At 53.3% G+C, this 16,322-nt stretch overlaps 1 pseudogene; it reads right to left on the bottom strand.

The window, feature by feature from the left end:
- Positions 1 to 12,394: 12,394 nt before the first annotated feature.
- LOC149353547 (RNA helicase MOV-10-like) lies at positions 12,395 to 14,336 on the bottom strand (annotated as a pseudogene).
- Between the last annotated feature and the right edge of the window lie 1,986 nt (positions 14,337 to 16,322).

The raw sequence follows: 16,322 nt of genomic DNA on the forward strand, positions 1-16,322 counted from the left end.
TGTAAAAGTCTGGTACGTTAGAACGAAAACAGACGAACAAGCGGGGAAACGAAAGTGGCTAGAAACTGACTAAAACAAAACAAATAAATAAATAGATAAACACACAAGGCTGGAACTGAGCATGCTGCAAAAACAACAACAAAAAAAAATTATCACACCGTGCTTCGCCTAGGTAGGGCCTGACGAGAAAGCTCGCCAGCTAGCTGAGGCTGCGTGCCTTCGGTTGCGGAAAAGTCCGCCGTCCGGCATCAATCACACCGGTGACCGTCGCCTCAGATTGTACCGGTGTTCCGTACGCTTGCGTTCCGCAGCACCAGTTGTGCCTTTGCGCTTGCCTTTGATATCAATGGATACCGGCGCAAGCTCCTCAGACCGTGACGCGTAGGCCTTCAGGTCTATGAACCCCTGCTTGCTCCTGGGGAAAGGCCCCATCAAATCGCAGGTGGGTGGCCATCTGCCACGGACGCACACTGTCAATCGGTTTGATCATTCCAGGCGGCTTGCCGCCCCGTGACTTCACCGCTTGACAGACATGGCAGGAACGGCAATAGCGGAAAATGTCACGCTTCATGCCGGGCCACGTCACCGAATGACTCAGTTTTACAAAAACTTTGGAGCCACTCAGATGACCGGCCAGTGGCTCGTCATTAGAGAATCGCAAAAGTGCGCCTCTTAGACTTTTAGGGATAACCACCTAGAACGGGTCGATGGACTCGTCATCGGTGGCTATGTATTTCAGCACGAGCCCGTCATGGTCCAGCAAATATGAATCCCCGGGGTTCGCCGCGACACACGCTGGCTTCTTCCCCCCTGCGCCCGCTACAATACAAGTAGCGTCACGGCGCTCCGTCTCCCTGAGACCGTCGCTCACCTCGCGACAAAAAAGGTCATTTTGCTGGGCTTTCAGCAGCTCTTACGGCTGAAAACGATTCCAGTCATCCCAGAGGGGAGCATGGTCTCGTCCCCACTCAGGTTTGCAGCCAAAATTTCCGTTCGCGTCGGCACCTCCGAGGCGCTCACGAAGAGCTTTGCCTCTCGTCCGCTTTGCGAAGCGCTGCTCGCCTGGTTAGCGGAATGGGTTAACCCGTTTGCGGGTTCCCCCTCCTTGCCGCCCGGCGGCTCGTCCGCTGTTTCGCCCCCTCCGCCTACAGTCGTCAAGGCGCCGCTGGCGAGTGGGGCACGGGATAGCGCGTCAGCTACCACGTTTGTGCTCCCCTTTCGACACTGCACGGAAAAGTCGTAATGCTGTATCAGGAGAGCCCAGCGCGCCAGCCGACCCGCAGGCTCGCGGAGCCGCATCAGCCAACTGAGCGCACTGTGGTCTGTCTGCACCACGAATTGCGTTCTATCAAGGTAGACGTCGAATTTGCGCAGTGCAAACACGATGGCGAGGCACTCCTTCTCGGGCACGGAATAATTCCTCTCCGAGGGCAGCAAGGAGCGGCTGGCAAAGCCAGCGGTTGCAGCACGCCATCGAATTCCTGTAGGAGAACTGCTCCTAAACCCAGATCGCTCGCGTCAATCTGGACTACGAACTGTCTGGTCAGGTCGGGTAGCCTGAGCTGCGCTGTCTCGGCAATGGCACTAGACAGGAGGCGAAAGGATCGCTCTTGCTCGGGCTCCCATCGCCACGCGGCAGTCTTTCCCAAGAGCTAGTCAAGGGTGCCTGCACGCGGGCACAGGACGATAAAAGTTGGCCATTCCCACACAACGGCGCAGGCCGCGTACGTCCTTGGGCGCGGGAAATTCGAGTATGACTCGAAGTTTCTCCGCTTCTGGCTCAATGGAGCCCCGGCCTGAGCGACTGCACCCCTGCCTCAGTGGAGGCTTGGGCGGGCTGCACGAACGAGGGAGACAAGGCTCCTAGTTCGATGAGCGGCGCGGTTTCCGCAGGGAACCGGTCCAGCGCCTCGCCGTTTCCAGAGCAGAATTGACTGCTCGCGGCGCACGGCTGCTGCTGTTCGAAACTGCCGGTTGCGGCAGCGTGACACGAACTGCTTTCGCACTGGGCGGAAAGCGTGCACAGCTGAGGCATGTGACCAGCGGATGCACCGCAGGGTGCTTCCGATACAGCTCCAATGGGAGCCACGTGGTCAACATTTTGGGTTGTGCCACCGTAAACCCCAATGGGGGCCGCGGCCAACCACGGTGTCTAGCTATTCGAAGGAACAGCAGCCAGCGGATCAAACGACGCTACAACTCCGTAGGGAGCCGACATGTAGCTGCCGAGTGCCGCGCTGGGGGTGGTAGACACGGTGCGCAAGCGTGATCGTCAAGGCGACCTGCTCGGCTAATGTGCCATCAAAGGCGTAAGCGCCAATGACTTAGCACGTTGGGCGCCAGTTGTGGGTTTCTAAGTGGACACAGGCCACCACCCACCGCGGGTTCGAGCTTCGCGCGAGCCAAGGGCCCCGATCAGCCGTCACCACACACCACTGGGACACCGTGGCGGCGCACTCAACCTCCGCTGGGAGGAGAGCGATTCGCCGCAAAGAAATAGGCCTCCAAGTTCACAAAGGAGACGTTTATTCACGTCGTCCTTCAGCAGTACACACGCACTCAATCGTCACCCCGTCCCGGGGGGGGGGGGGGGCGCGAGGAGCAAGGCTCCGCTGCGCGCACGAAGCGACTCGAGCAATGCGCACCGCTAGCACGCCGCTGCAGGAGAATGTCCCCGCGGCAGTGCTGTGATCTCTCTCTCGTGTCGACCGTTGGGCCGGTTGCGAGAGAGAGTGGGCAATCAACGCAAGGTACGCCTGTCTGAGGTCGCTGGACCCCGCTGGACAGGCTCGAGCCGCTGCAGGTCAGAGGACACGTGCGGGCGAGCTCGAGTAAGCACTGGTCCGAACGGCAAAGGCCGGCACGGACAAACAGTAACGTACGCACCTTACGCTGTCTCGGAGGGATCCCTCTCTCTGGGCCCCGCTCGGACGGTCGCGGGGTGCGCGGCCGCCCAGCGGATCCCGACTTCCCGCCAAAAGGCGCCAATGGCAAAGGCCCTTGGGGAGCCGGGGCGGAGCTGTGGCTAAATGACAGTGATTAGTCACCCAGCCGCCTCTCCACCGCCTGAGGCGGGAGCAAGGGAAAGAGGAGAAACAACGCGGGCGGCCGGCACAGCCGCGCAAAGGCGACGGCGCAAAGCCAGGATTCCCACATACTGCAACGTTTTCACGCCGCATAATCCTGCGCCTACTCGGTCGGCTCGGCACACACGCATGATAGCGCGTGCCCCTATCTCTCTCTCCACCGGCAACCGTTTAAAAGGGCTGGCCGGGTAACAATAAACGTCTTCCTATGCCAGCTGCCTCGGTAGACTGTCTTCTCTTCGACTCCATTATGTAGCACTTAGCGCATATCGTCTCGCCGGTAGCATAGCGTCGCGGCGACATCGCGTTCGCGACGAGGATGGGATTCAGTGCGCACCAGGACCATAACTGAAGACCCGAAGGATGTCGCCGCAACCCCCTGTTTTCAACGAGACGGTGAGCACATGGAGCACGTATCGGGTACGGCTTGAAGCCTATTTTGCAGGTAACGAGATGCAGGCATTGCGAAATCATGGCGTAGAAGAGTGTTATGCGAAAATATTGGAAGATATTTATAACGATTGCACAGCAACCATAGTTCTCCATAAAGTCAGCAATAATTTTCTAATAAGGAAAGGTGTCAGGCAGGGAGACGCGATCTCGCCTATGCTATTCACTGCCTGTTTACAGGAGGTATTCCGAGGCCTGAAATGGGAACAGTTGGGGATAAGAGTTAATGGAGAATGCCTAAGTAATTTGCGACTCGCTGATGACATTGCCTTGCTAAGTCACTCAGGACATGAACTGCAAAGCATGATCAATGAATTGGACAGGCAGAGCAGAACGGTGGGGCTAAAAATTAACATGCAGAACACCAAAGTAATGTTCAACAGCCTAGCAAGCGAACAGCAGTCCGCAGTTGATAGCCAGGTGCTGGAAGTAGTAGGAGAATACGTCTATTTAGGGCAGGTAGTGACAGCTGATCCAGATCATGAGAGGGAAATAACTAGAAGAATAAGAATGGGGATAAGAATGGGGATAAGAATCTTTACCAATATCTCTCAAGAGAAAAGTATACAACAGGTGTATCCTACCGGTACTCACCTATGGAGCAGAAAGGTTGAGGCTAACAAAGAGGGTTCAGCTTAAGTTAAGAACAACGCAGCGAGCTATGGAAAGAAAAATGATAGGTGTAACGTTGAGAGATCGGAAGTGGGCGGAGGGGGTGAGATAACAAACACGTGTTTATGATATCCTATAGTTGAAGTCAAAAGGAAGAAGTGGGCTTGGGCAGGGCATATAATGGTAAGGGAAGATAACCGCTGGTCCTTAACGGTAACGGAGTGGATTCCAAGAGAAGGCAAACGTAGCAGGGGGCGGCAGAAAATTAGGTGGGCGGACGAGATTAAGACATTTGCGGGAATACGGTGACCGCGGCTGGCGCAGGACAGGGTTAATTCGAGAGACATGGAAGAGGCCTTTGCCCTGCAGTGGGCGTAGTCAGGCTGATGATAATGATGATGAGATTACGGATGCGAGCAAGCGCCGTGCTCTGTTGGCTTCGTCGTTGAGCGACAGCGTCGCCCGCGTCTTGCAAGGACGCCAGCCGTCAGTATTCATCAACTCCTTCACGTATGCGGAAGTCGTGAAATGCTTGGAAGAGCACTACAACCCGGAGACCAAGGAAATAGCGGCAAGCTTTCCGCTCTTTATGCGCAGGTTGCTCGATGGAGAAAGTTCCGAGATTATGTCGCCGAGCTCCGGCGCCTCGCTGAGAACTGCAACTTTGGCACAACATTGGACCGCATGCTGCGGGAGCGCATCGTTTGCGGAATCCGGGATGAAGACTCGCCGGTGCTTGCTGGCGTGTAAAAAACTGACACGAGCAGAAGCTGAAGAGCTTGTAAGGCGGGCCATTCACGCTTGTCGCGCCATTCTCGCTTCTCGGGAACGTACGGCTTCAAGGAAATTGGGTGCAAGGCGAAGATAGAGATGTTGCACTCGCTCGTCACACACAGTTCGGCAAACAAGGACACGGTGCACCCGATTGAGCGCGTGTTTGAGCGCATGATTGGGGATACGGGGTCCCCGATCAGCGTGATTCCTAAATGCCTACAGAAAGCATCGCAAAATTTGCCCGGCTTTAGGGAAACCTCTGTTCGCCTTCCATGCTTCCTGGAGCCGCTGCCGGTTGTCGGGAAGGTGGATATGGAGAGGCAGCTGGATACAGCGACGGTGAGGAGTTCACTTGTTATTCTGGATTTTCAAGGTCCTCTCCTTTGCGGACGAAACACGGTAGGCGTATTTTGCAAGGGAGGCGTGTCCCTTTCAGAGGACAGAGTGTCTGCAAGCGTTAATGTTGTACACGCCGGCAGCGTGTTAAAAGAAGTTCTAGACATTTTTTCAGACCTCTTTGAAAAGAAGCTGGGGTGCTCGAAAGGAACCACCCGTGAAGCTATACCTTAAAGAAGGCGCTCAAACTCAATTTTGCAAGCCTCGGACAGTGCCGTACGCCATGCGGGCACAGGTATCCGCCGAGATCTATAGCCTGGTTGAAGACGGAGTGCTATATACAATACACGTAGCAGAATAGGCAATACCTGTAGTGCCTGTGGCGACCCGGCTGCACGGGGATTTCAAGCTCACAGTCAATCAAGCGACATAAGTTTAGCAGTTCCCCCCTCCCAAAAATTAATGACATTTTTGCAGCTTTGTCCGGAGGTGAAGTTTTCAGCACTCTCGACTTGCGTAACGCATGCAACCAGCTCCCCCTGGGCGAGGAAGCCAACAATTTAGCAGGGCTGAATACCCACCAAGGACTTTATTGCTACAACCGCTTAGCCTTCGGCATTGCGTCGGCCCCTGCTCTGTTCCAACGTACCATGGAAGCTGTTCTTCAGGGCCTACCAAGTGTGAAAATATACCTGGATGACTTCATGGTGGCGGAAAAAGAAAACGAAATTTCTCTTCTGTGAAAGGTGTTTCAACGGCTTCGAGAAAATGGTCTGAAGCTTAACCAGGAGAAGTGTCGGTTCCGCGAGAAAGAAGTGTCCGTACGCCATTGCATTGTACGCTGTGCAGTGTAGAACATCATCTTCCAACTGCGGCGCGAAGAGATTAGATCCGCTTAACCTAGATCGGAGCTAAACCAGACAGTAATATCGTCGCCGGACGTTCCGACGACTCACCAGAGCAACACCATGAGCAAGCCAGGCTAAACAAATGCTTTTTATGTCTATTTGGTTCAACTTTGTTAAACCTACCACTTTTTTTCATCCCTGTACGTTTTTGAGAGGAAGTTTGTAGGAGGAGCCCTTGCAGCGGCTTGCTCTTCATTTCACCTGTCCGCTGTTGCTCTCATTTGGCGCTGCCATAATGTGTTCAGGCAGAATTCTGTCAATTCCGCCACTTAAAAGTTCTCACTGGAACCTCATCGACTGCGTTATCAACATTTAAAATATATTCCTAGGCCCCGCAGGTGCTGCTCCCCCGCGCGTTATCATGTTTATTTTTAGTTTTCTGTTCTTCTTCCTTCTTTTTTTTTGTTTGGACATGAAAAGCAGAGTAGAACAGCCTTTCTGTGCCTTCCAATTTTTGGCCGATCCCCCAGTGTGGGCATGAGTGATTTGTTCTGAGGGCAACAACAACAACAATTTAGTTGTTTCAGTTGGTGTTCAGGCAAGGAGGAGGCAAAAGCGGATCATATGCGGCGTGGTTTCAGCTCGTAGCTTAGCTTCGCGGTGATTTCCGTGGTTTTCACTACTAGCAGGAATTTCTAGTTGTTCAGGTAACCTTGGAGAAAGGTTAAGAAGGGCAAGAATTACTAGACAAAGAAGAACACAGTCGAGATAAGGGTAGCAGGGAGATTGGCCGTAATTGTGATTTGCTGGCATGCTACTCAATACATGTGTTGAAGGAAAACAACATGGATATAATGGCGGACGATGAAGGGCGAACAGAATTGCGAATAATTCAGCTGGAAGACACAGCTTCTGATCACGGTCATTGAAATGCGGGGTTCAGTTTGTGTGCGCCGTTCATATGCCTTTATATATTTTGTTAAATGTGTATGGACCGCGAGAGGAGTCGCAGTGGACGCACTTGAAAATTCTCGAAACCGCTTTCCTCCTCCTCCTCCTCCTCCTCCTGAGACACTTACTGAGCCGTTTCCTTTGCTCAAAACCAATTTTCAGACTTGTCATTCCGTGAAGTTTTTTTTTTATTCATTACGTAATGTATATATCTCTGCGGACATAAACAAAACAAAAAATACATAAATTTTTATTTATCTTTATTTATTTATCAAATACTGCCGGCTGCCCTTCGGCGGCCAAGGCAGGAGGGGGTACAAACAATATATAATAAAAATACACTCTTGGCGTTCACAAGAAGTTACAAAATTAACACTTCCTAATCAAAAGAACAACATTAAAAGAAGTTAAGCAGTACATGGTAGATATGCTGTGGGGAGAGCAGATATGAGCAGCAAGAAATGTGATGAAGCTCGAAGAAAACACATGCACAAAAAACAACAAGACAAAAGGTACAGTAGAGTGCTAGGCATCGCTTTGCCAGCTATCGGAAGGAGCACTTTCAGCAATGCTTATGTGCGCGAAAAATGAAGCAACGATATGGCGCGTTATGTGACGTGATTCTTTAGAGCACTTAAAAATGAGTCGATTGATGGCATGTTCACTATTTCAGGTGGAAGTGCATTCCATTCTGCTATGGTTCGCGGAAAGAAGAAGAAGCGATGCGCGTTGGTTCTAGTTAGTAGCATAACAATTCTTTCTCATGTTTCCATCTGGTTAATCTGGTTCTGTTAAACTCTATGTAGGTGTTAACATCCATATTTGTTCTATTGTTGATTATGTTACGAAGCATCTGCAGCCGATGAAACCTATGTCTTGTTTTGGAGTGTTGGAATGCCGTTTCTGTCCCTAAGATTACTAGATATATGCCTGCCATACGCGTTATAGATGAATCTTATCGGTCTTCTCTGAACACTTTCAATGGCATTGATATCTGATTTAGTGTGCGGGTCCCAAATAATATCGCCATATTCCAACAAAGGTCTTATTGGTGATGTGTACGCCACTAACTTGGTTTCAGATGTGGAATGTTTCAGGCGTCGTTTCAACAGGCACAGCTTCTCAGTAGCCGCCGAAACAATATGCTTAATGTGGCTACTCCAGTTGAGAGTTGACGTAATATGGATTCCCAGATATTTGATCTCAGTGACGGCTTGAACTGCGGCATGGTTTATTTTGTAAGTATAGGCTAGCGGGTTCTTTTTGCGAGTTAAGGTCATTTGAGTGCATTTGCAGATATTTAGTTTCATATTGTAAATAATGAGAATTTTTTTCGCCCATAATCGCTACTCGTAGAGTTTTCACCGTGGCACTTCCCGGAAAACACTGCTTTCCCACAAAGGATAAAGCGGCGAAACGCATCTGCCTAGTTTTATATATAAAAAAAAAAGACGTGTAGGTCAAGGTATGCTTCACCGACAGCACAAGCAGAAGCCGGCCAGTTTGATCATATTTCGCTCTAAAACGCGGCACTGACCGAGCGCTGCGCCCTGGGGCGCTTACATAGCGGTCCTTATTCATATATCGTTGTTCTGTATCATGGACTGCCCCTTTCGTGAATTTTTCCTGCCTTAGTGCAGCGCCCGCTTGCACGAAGCTAATTAGACAGTCTGGTTCCCAGTATAATCTGTACAATTTCAAGCATAATCAGTATAATTTCAGATGACTTCGGACTTGAGTTTCTGATGAAAGGGTGATGAAAATTGGCTGCCGATTTTCTGATTAAGACGTGATGTGTGTTTTCCTGTTGAGATTCTCGTGAATTTCTTTTGCATACATGGTGAATTTATGATGCATTTTTAAATGGTTTATGATGCATATAGGAACCAACATTCTGGCATAAAAAGAAGAAAGTCGTGAACTCTATTTTTGTCCGGCTCTTTACCATCACACAGAAACCTCGTCATTGAAGCTCTCTTGCACATAATACAAATATCCATTAGAATATTCTGTGTGCTACTTTCGCAGAAATGTGGAACAGCCCGGGACCATAATCTGCCAGTCATTGCTTCAAAAAGCTTCCATCGCCCCTTTGAAAGGAGCAAATAACATGATGAAGAGAAAAAGGGCTTACGCATTGTGTACGAAACAGAGCAGTACAGTACATAATAAATACGTATACACACTAAGGAGCCGGCTCCGCACAAAAGTATACACAGTCAAAACAACAAGCCCGCGCTTGACGGTTGGGTACAACTGCCCTTGTGGGCAGGAACATGTCCCACTACATAATAAGAACCATTAAGGGTACAGTGGGTGGCATAACATTAGACACCATGTGTAGTGATACACACAAAAGAGAGCACTACAATGCACTTTTAACAGCCAAGGGGAGAGGAGGGGGGGAGTGGGGGGTGGAGGGTGGCTTGTACCGGAGAACCGGCATCTCAAGCCTGCCCCCCCGTACCACAAAGAACCTTGTGTGCCAACGCCGCCGGAACCTCTCCTCGCCATCTAGGTCTAGCTGGTCAGACAGATACTTCCATATGGCGAGGCGGAGGTTCTGCAGCGCCGGGTACATTGCGCGTGCCGGAGTGCGGCGCGCCTCGGCGAGGCAGCGACGCCGCCACAAGACGAACATGGTGGTCGCCACGACCAGTTTGGCAAACAAACGCTGTCGGCGCCGCGAACAACAAGCGGGTCTCACGCCGTACATACGGTATACCAAGCGCCACATGGTGCACGCAACAACACAACCAAGAAAAACATGTTGAATAGTTTCTGACGACCCGCAATTAGCGCACTGGTAGTCAGGGACAATTCTCCAGGGAAATAGGCGCTGGCGGGTGGGAAGGACGCCCCAGCGCCTATGCCACTACTCACTCCTCAAGTCCGCCACCTCACTGGGCAAGGGACCGGTCGCCCAATCGGCCCTCTCGGACGCGGCTGTCCTACGCGCGTCATCCTCCGAGAGGCGGGCGCACGCGATCTGCTGGCTTACAGTAATTGGAGCCGTATCTGAAAGCTCGACCTGGGGAAGGTCGGCGTCCAGTGCCCGCTTGAAGCCTTGAACGGCGCGGTAGAAACCGGATGGTCTCTCGGCCTGCGGTCCGAGGTACCTGTCAAGGCCGAACGCGCGCCGACCTGTCCCAAGCGAATAGGCCAACAAGGACCGCCCTGGATACCAGTCCTGTAATAGGGGTGAGTTCACGAGCCTGGCTGCACACACTCTCGCCACTGTCTGAATACAGGGAAGACCAAGGCCTCCCCTGTTCGTTGGTAAGGACAGTAAGTGGCGAGCAACGAGGGGTGTGCCGCCGTCCCACACAAACGTCCCACACAAAGTCCGCAAGTTGCACTCCTGCAAAAACAAAACATCGATACATAACGAACGCGCAAGGTGAAGCACCTCCCGCTGCTTATCGGGAGAGCGAAAACCCTGCGCGTTAAAAGAAGCGAACCGAAAAACAGCAATCATAAAAATAAAGCGGAGAACAATACAACAAAGCAAAACAACGAAACAAGCGAACAAAACAAAACGGCAACGGACTCACGGCACAGTTCTGCCGGCAAAGTCTGTGGGTGCGTCGACACACCGGCGCTGGTGGGTAGCAAGGCGCTGGAGAGGCGACCCGGGTCCCTGCTGGCGTCCTGTCTGGCGGCCCCGCGGTGACGGGGCGACGATACCAAGCGGTGCTAACGGTTGCGCGATGGTAAGGTCCGGCGGATGCGCGCGGCTGCGGCACAAACACACAGTCACACACGCACCAACGCACACCATCGTACAAACACCATCCATCGTTCGCATTGACGCGCCGACGGAGCCAGCGCGCCGATGAGATAGCGGCGCCAGCTGAGCGCCGATTCGACGGCGCTCGAGCCACCGCCGAGCAGGGGAGACGGAAAGGGGCCGTCACGGCCCGAAGTCCTGACAGAGGGCGCCATCGCGAAGACTAGATGTCTTCGGAGAAGTTCATGGCGGCGTTCTCCTCGTATGCCGTCCGCACCTTCTTAGGTGCGAGGTCGAGCGGCGATGGGTCGCTGCCCTCGGACGACGGGTGCTGGCGCTTGGGGTCGTTCAGCTCCAGGGCCTTGCACACGCCAGCCCGGACCACCTTCGCGGCGCACGCGGGGCGCGGTTCGGGAGCCACCGGGGTATGCGCTCTCTGCGGGCGCGGCTTGCTCGCGCTGTCACTGGTGTCGCTGCCCTTGACGGGCGTGTGCAGCGCAGCGCCGGAGGAGGACGTCGCGGGCGACTCGGTGACCGGCTCGGTGTCCTGCAGTTGCGCCGCCGTCGGCGCGTCAAAAAGAGACGCTTCCAGGCTCGGAGGCTCCGATAGGGGCGATCCGAGCAGCGACGCGTCGGAGTCTGTCGAGGCGGACTTCTCGGCGTCGAAGACGCCCTCGGGCTGGTCCTCCTCGGTACGGTCCGTGGAGGAATCAGACGACTCCTTCTCCGCGTGGTCTTGGGCGGAGCTTGACGCGGCCTCGTCACGCAGGGTAGCCGGCTGGTTGTCGCTCGAAGCTGCGTCGACTGCCGCCTTGCTGGAACCGGCGGCCGCTGCGGCGGCGTACGAGCCGGGCTGCACGCAGTCCGTGGTCGCGTGCTGCCGTACGCCGTCGTGGCCGTACGCGCCGCAACGCCCGCATCGCGTGGCAGTGCAGGCGGCACCCAGGTGGCCCTCGCCGCCGAACCTCGAACACGCCCTCTTCATGCCCCCGTATTCCAACATTGCGCGGTGGCCCGCGACGGTCAGGGAGTTCGGGGATGCCCGCTGCATTTCGAGTTTTACGGTGCGGCAGCCGTTCCTGATGTCTCCGCGGATCTTGAAGACGGGCTCTGACAGCGCCCGCACCTTCCCGTAGGCGCCCAGGGCAGCAGCGAGGGCGTCGTCCGAGACGGTGGGCGGCAGCCGGAACACCGTCACATAAACCACTGGCGCCGCCGTTTGCGCCAGTGCAGTCAAGCTTCTACCAGCAGATATCAAGGTTGAGGGAAGCTGGCTTCGCTGACGAAGTCTTCAAGGCAGTGGTTAAAAAGATGGTAAACGAGTTAAAGGCGCCCCCTGAACCAAAGACGATACGGATAATCTTAGAAACATGCTAGTCGTAGTCCCCTATGCCAACATGACTGCCCACAACTTGAAAAAAGTAGGGAATAAACACGGCGTCCGGCTGGTGTTTTCTGCGCACTGTAAACTCAGCTGCCTCTGTGCGGCAATCGGACAAAGTTCCACCAAGAAGAAACGCAATGGCCGCAGTGTAAAACACAAGATGTCTTATGTGGACTGCCAGACGGGCGTGAAAAGGCAGTCTGAAAAGAGCGTGAAAAGAGCCCTAGCGGGGCAGTGGCACTTCTACATCAGCAGTCAGGCCATAACAGGTCATATGTGCCCTGCAGTAGTCTATAAGAGACTTCCAATTGGTGTCCAGGCTGAGAACGTCGGGGTTGCCCACGACCACCAGCATGGAACTGGCTCGGCTGATGGCGACATTGAGGCGCCTCGGGCAAAAGATGAAGTCTAGGCCTCTACCGCCACCATCTCCAGACATGGCTTCACTCCCTCGCACTGTCGAGACGACAATGAGGCTGCGCTCTTGGCCCTGGAACTCCTCGGCCGAGCCCAGCTTGCAGTGCGGCAGGTCGAGGGAGTCCATGTAGCAGCGCAGCTTCTGAACCTGCTTGCGGTAGGGGGTCACTACGCCCACCTGCTCGGGCAGCAGGCCCCAGGGCCCAAACGCACGCTGCAGGTAACGCGTCACGTGGAAAACCTCCGATTGGTTGAACCATGACGGGCACGAACCTTCCCGCTGGGCGCAGCCACGAACACAGTGAAAAAACACTGGGAAGTCTGGCAGATTCCCCCGGTCCCGAGTGCCCACGCAGCTCAGAAGCTGGCTCTCGTAGAACAGCCTGGAGTACGGCTCCAGCAGTGTCTGCACACAACGGTAGCTCTTCCTGAGACGCGTGAAGGGCACAGGTGGTGGCATGGAATCCCCACTGCTGCCACCGCCCAGGAGCAGGCGGTGGAGGAGGGACTCGCCCAGGCCGCCCTTGATCGCCAGCCGAGACCGCACAACGGGGCCCAGCTGCATGGGGTCTCCACCCAGGACAAGGCTCCCTCCAGCCAGGCACACGAGCCCCATCACCACCAGCGTCTCCGGTTCCGTTGCTTGGCCCGCCTCGTCCATGAAGGCATGGGTGAAGTGGTCGGGTGGAAGGCCTAGGCTGTAGAATCTACCAGCTGTCATCACAGTGGACACGACGATACGGTGGCGGGCTGCTTTCTTGACTTCTCCACTATTCATGCACAGGTGTCTGATAATAGGTGGAACAGCATCGACCTTCCTCTGGTAACCTAGCAGCCGCACTAAGTCCGAGGACACCAGCTTGCCAGACGCCCACAGTTTCTGCGTCAAAAGGTCAGCTCCACTGTTTGAAGGTGCACATGCAATCACTCGGCTATGCTTTACGTTCAGGAAAACCTGCAGGATGGCCTCAATGATGGTCACAGTCTTGCCGGTTCCAGGAGGGCCCCAAACAATGTAAGGCAGACCACCTCTGCTGCCTTCCATGATATCATGCACTGCCTCGCGCTGCAGCTCGTTAAGCTGCTCGTTGACTAGCTTCAGCGGCTTCACCGACATCGGGGACTTTGCTGCTCCAGCTCTTGGAAACAGCACGCAACGAAGAAGAGGGCGTGAGACGTGCACAGCTAGGTGGCAGCGTCGCAACGGTGTGCGGTTGAGCTGGAAGAACAGCTGCCAAGCTTGACCGGGGCTCTTCAAGAGTTCTTCGTTGAAGGCAAGGCTGAACCTCAAGAGGGCTTCGTCAGACATGACCTGGTGCACGAAGCCTTTGTATGAGCGGCTGGTTGGATACTGCGCCGGCTGGTCGCACCACCACTCGGTCGCCGACCCGAGGTGGGAACTGGCCCTCCTCCAGCCACGAGGTCAGGCTGAGCCGCACGAAGTGGCCCTCGAGTTTCAGCAGGGCAGGGCACAGGACCCGCTCCTCGTGCTCACGGCACAGATGCACCTCTTCCAGGTGCAGCAGGAGCTGAAGCTTCTCCACATAGTTTTCGGGGCACAGTGGCTCGCGAAGTGACCCACTTACGACATTCTCTAGCTCTTGAGGTGACATGTTCCAGAACGCCGTGTTCACTGGGAAGTGAGGAAGCCCTTCAGGAAGCATTGTTTGACGCACCGGTAGTCGCTCACCCGGAACAGTCCACAACAGATTGTGGTGTGTTGCAGCTACAGCTGAGTGCGTTTCCATGCCAGAAGGAACGGGAACACTCGAGCCTCGAAGGGAAACACGAGAACCTCCAGCGCTTTCGTCTTCTTCTTAGCATATGGCGCCATCTGTTGTGACTTTCCCGGATGCCATGGTTGGATGCCATGCGGGCTATATCAGCAGTATTTAAATATTGATCTCTTAAACTCAATGACAAGCTCTTTTAATTGTTGCCTTTGGGGGATATCGACGAACAGCTAAGGCGTGTTAGCGTTTAATATGGTTACCTACTTTCTGAGTATTCAAGTTTGGCTCCTCAGTGTATTCAGAGGTTTCTATAGCCAACCATTAGTCATAGCTTGATCACTGTCTAGATTTTCGGGAAGGTGATTCCCGTAGGCGCTGCAACGCAAGGAATTCTGGTCCTCCACAAGCGCCACACAGAAGTCGCAGGTCTGAGTAGCGCACGCCCCACTGCTATTCACAGTGGCTGACCTTAAGGGGCAGGAGGGGGGGGGGGGGTTGTCTCGCCCCCAAAAGCTTTTCCACATCTTGCCTGAAAGCTTTTCCACATCTTGTCCCTCCTTTATCGCCCCGGCGAGAAAGGGGGGGCACTTCCAGACCGGTGTAGCCGCTCTTTGTCAGCCTGGTTGTTAATTAGTGCCTATGCGCCGAGGCACGTGTTGCAAGTCAGTTCACAACACCGACTAGTAACATGGACTGACCGGCTTACTCTCGACTGGAAATGAGGGCATAGAAACAGCCAGTGGCTTCGGCGTACTGAAGGGAAATGTAGATAATATTAGCATTGTGGACCTTATGCACAGACAGCTTACTGAGTTTTAGAACATGATGGAAGATTGATAAAATGCAAAGAAAGTACAGCCGGCCAAATCTTTAGCTGGCTTGCGCGACCGCCGCGTTTTGCGTTCTCCTGTACCTTATGACGGAGAATACTTGCGAAAATATCAAATTCAAGCGCAGGCTCACTAAACCCAGACTTCATATTGAGCTTTCAGCAAGTTTGCTTCTTCGCAAAGCTCAGGAGCACAGAAAAAGCGGCCGTAACGCACGCCAGCTAAAGATTTGACCGGCTGTACATGCTAACTTAATGACCGCATGAAAAGATGTTAAATCCGATAAATTTAATCTGGCTTACACCACTGTCTCAGAGCGGAATCAGCTTTGGTCTAGTTTATGGTCTTGTGAGGAGTTAGCCTCTATGGGAATTGCGATATGAACGATTTCCTTTGTTTTTTTGAGTAATTCCCTTTCTCACTGAAGCAGATTCATGCGCCTGAAAATGCTTTTCATTCGAAGATTTTCGCTCTTTTTCTAAGGCACCGTCGTCTAATAGAATCAAACTGATGGTTTATGGGGTTTTAACGTCCCAAAACGAGTGAGGCGATGGGAGACGCGGTAGTGGAGGGTTCCGGAAATATCGACCACCTGGGTTTTTTAACGTGCAGTGCTTTCGCACTGTACACGGGCCTCTAAGGTTTCGCTTCCAGAGAGATTCAGCCACCGCGGCCGAGATCGAGCCCGCGTCTTTCGGGTCAGTAGCCGAGCACTATAACCACTGAGCCACCGCGGGGGCTTTATACAGAAATCGATGTTATTGGCGCGGTGCAGGATATGCTTTGTCGACAGAATTTGCCATATATGACAATGACCACTACCACACTATATACATAACAGACTAGAGAGTTAGTGGGTTAATCTGGGCTGCCGATGGTTAATCTGGGCTGTGTAAAAGAACTCCGCAATGTATTATTGTCTAGTATTAACTGAGACCGCTCCGGACTATTCATCAGCCTAAATTAAGTGACACTTCCATAATGCGCTTTTACATTGATGTTTTGACATCTATTTCGAAACAGTCGCTGCCTTAAAATGCAAAAAAAAACTTTTTTCGAGGACCTAACCTAATTGGCAACTCATGCACTCTGTTCGAACTCGGATTCTTGACTCCGACATAATCTTAACTTTGACTTACTTTCTTTAAGTCTCAAAATCTAGTAACAGTAA

Source organism: Amblyomma mixtum, chromosome 3 (assembly GCF_055824585.1).
Source record: "Amblyomma mixtum isolate Tamu chromosome 3, ASM5582458v1, whole genome shotgun sequence".
Classification (NCBI taxonomy): Eukaryota; Metazoa; Arthropoda; class Arachnida; order Ixodida; family Ixodidae; genus Amblyomma; species Amblyomma mixtum.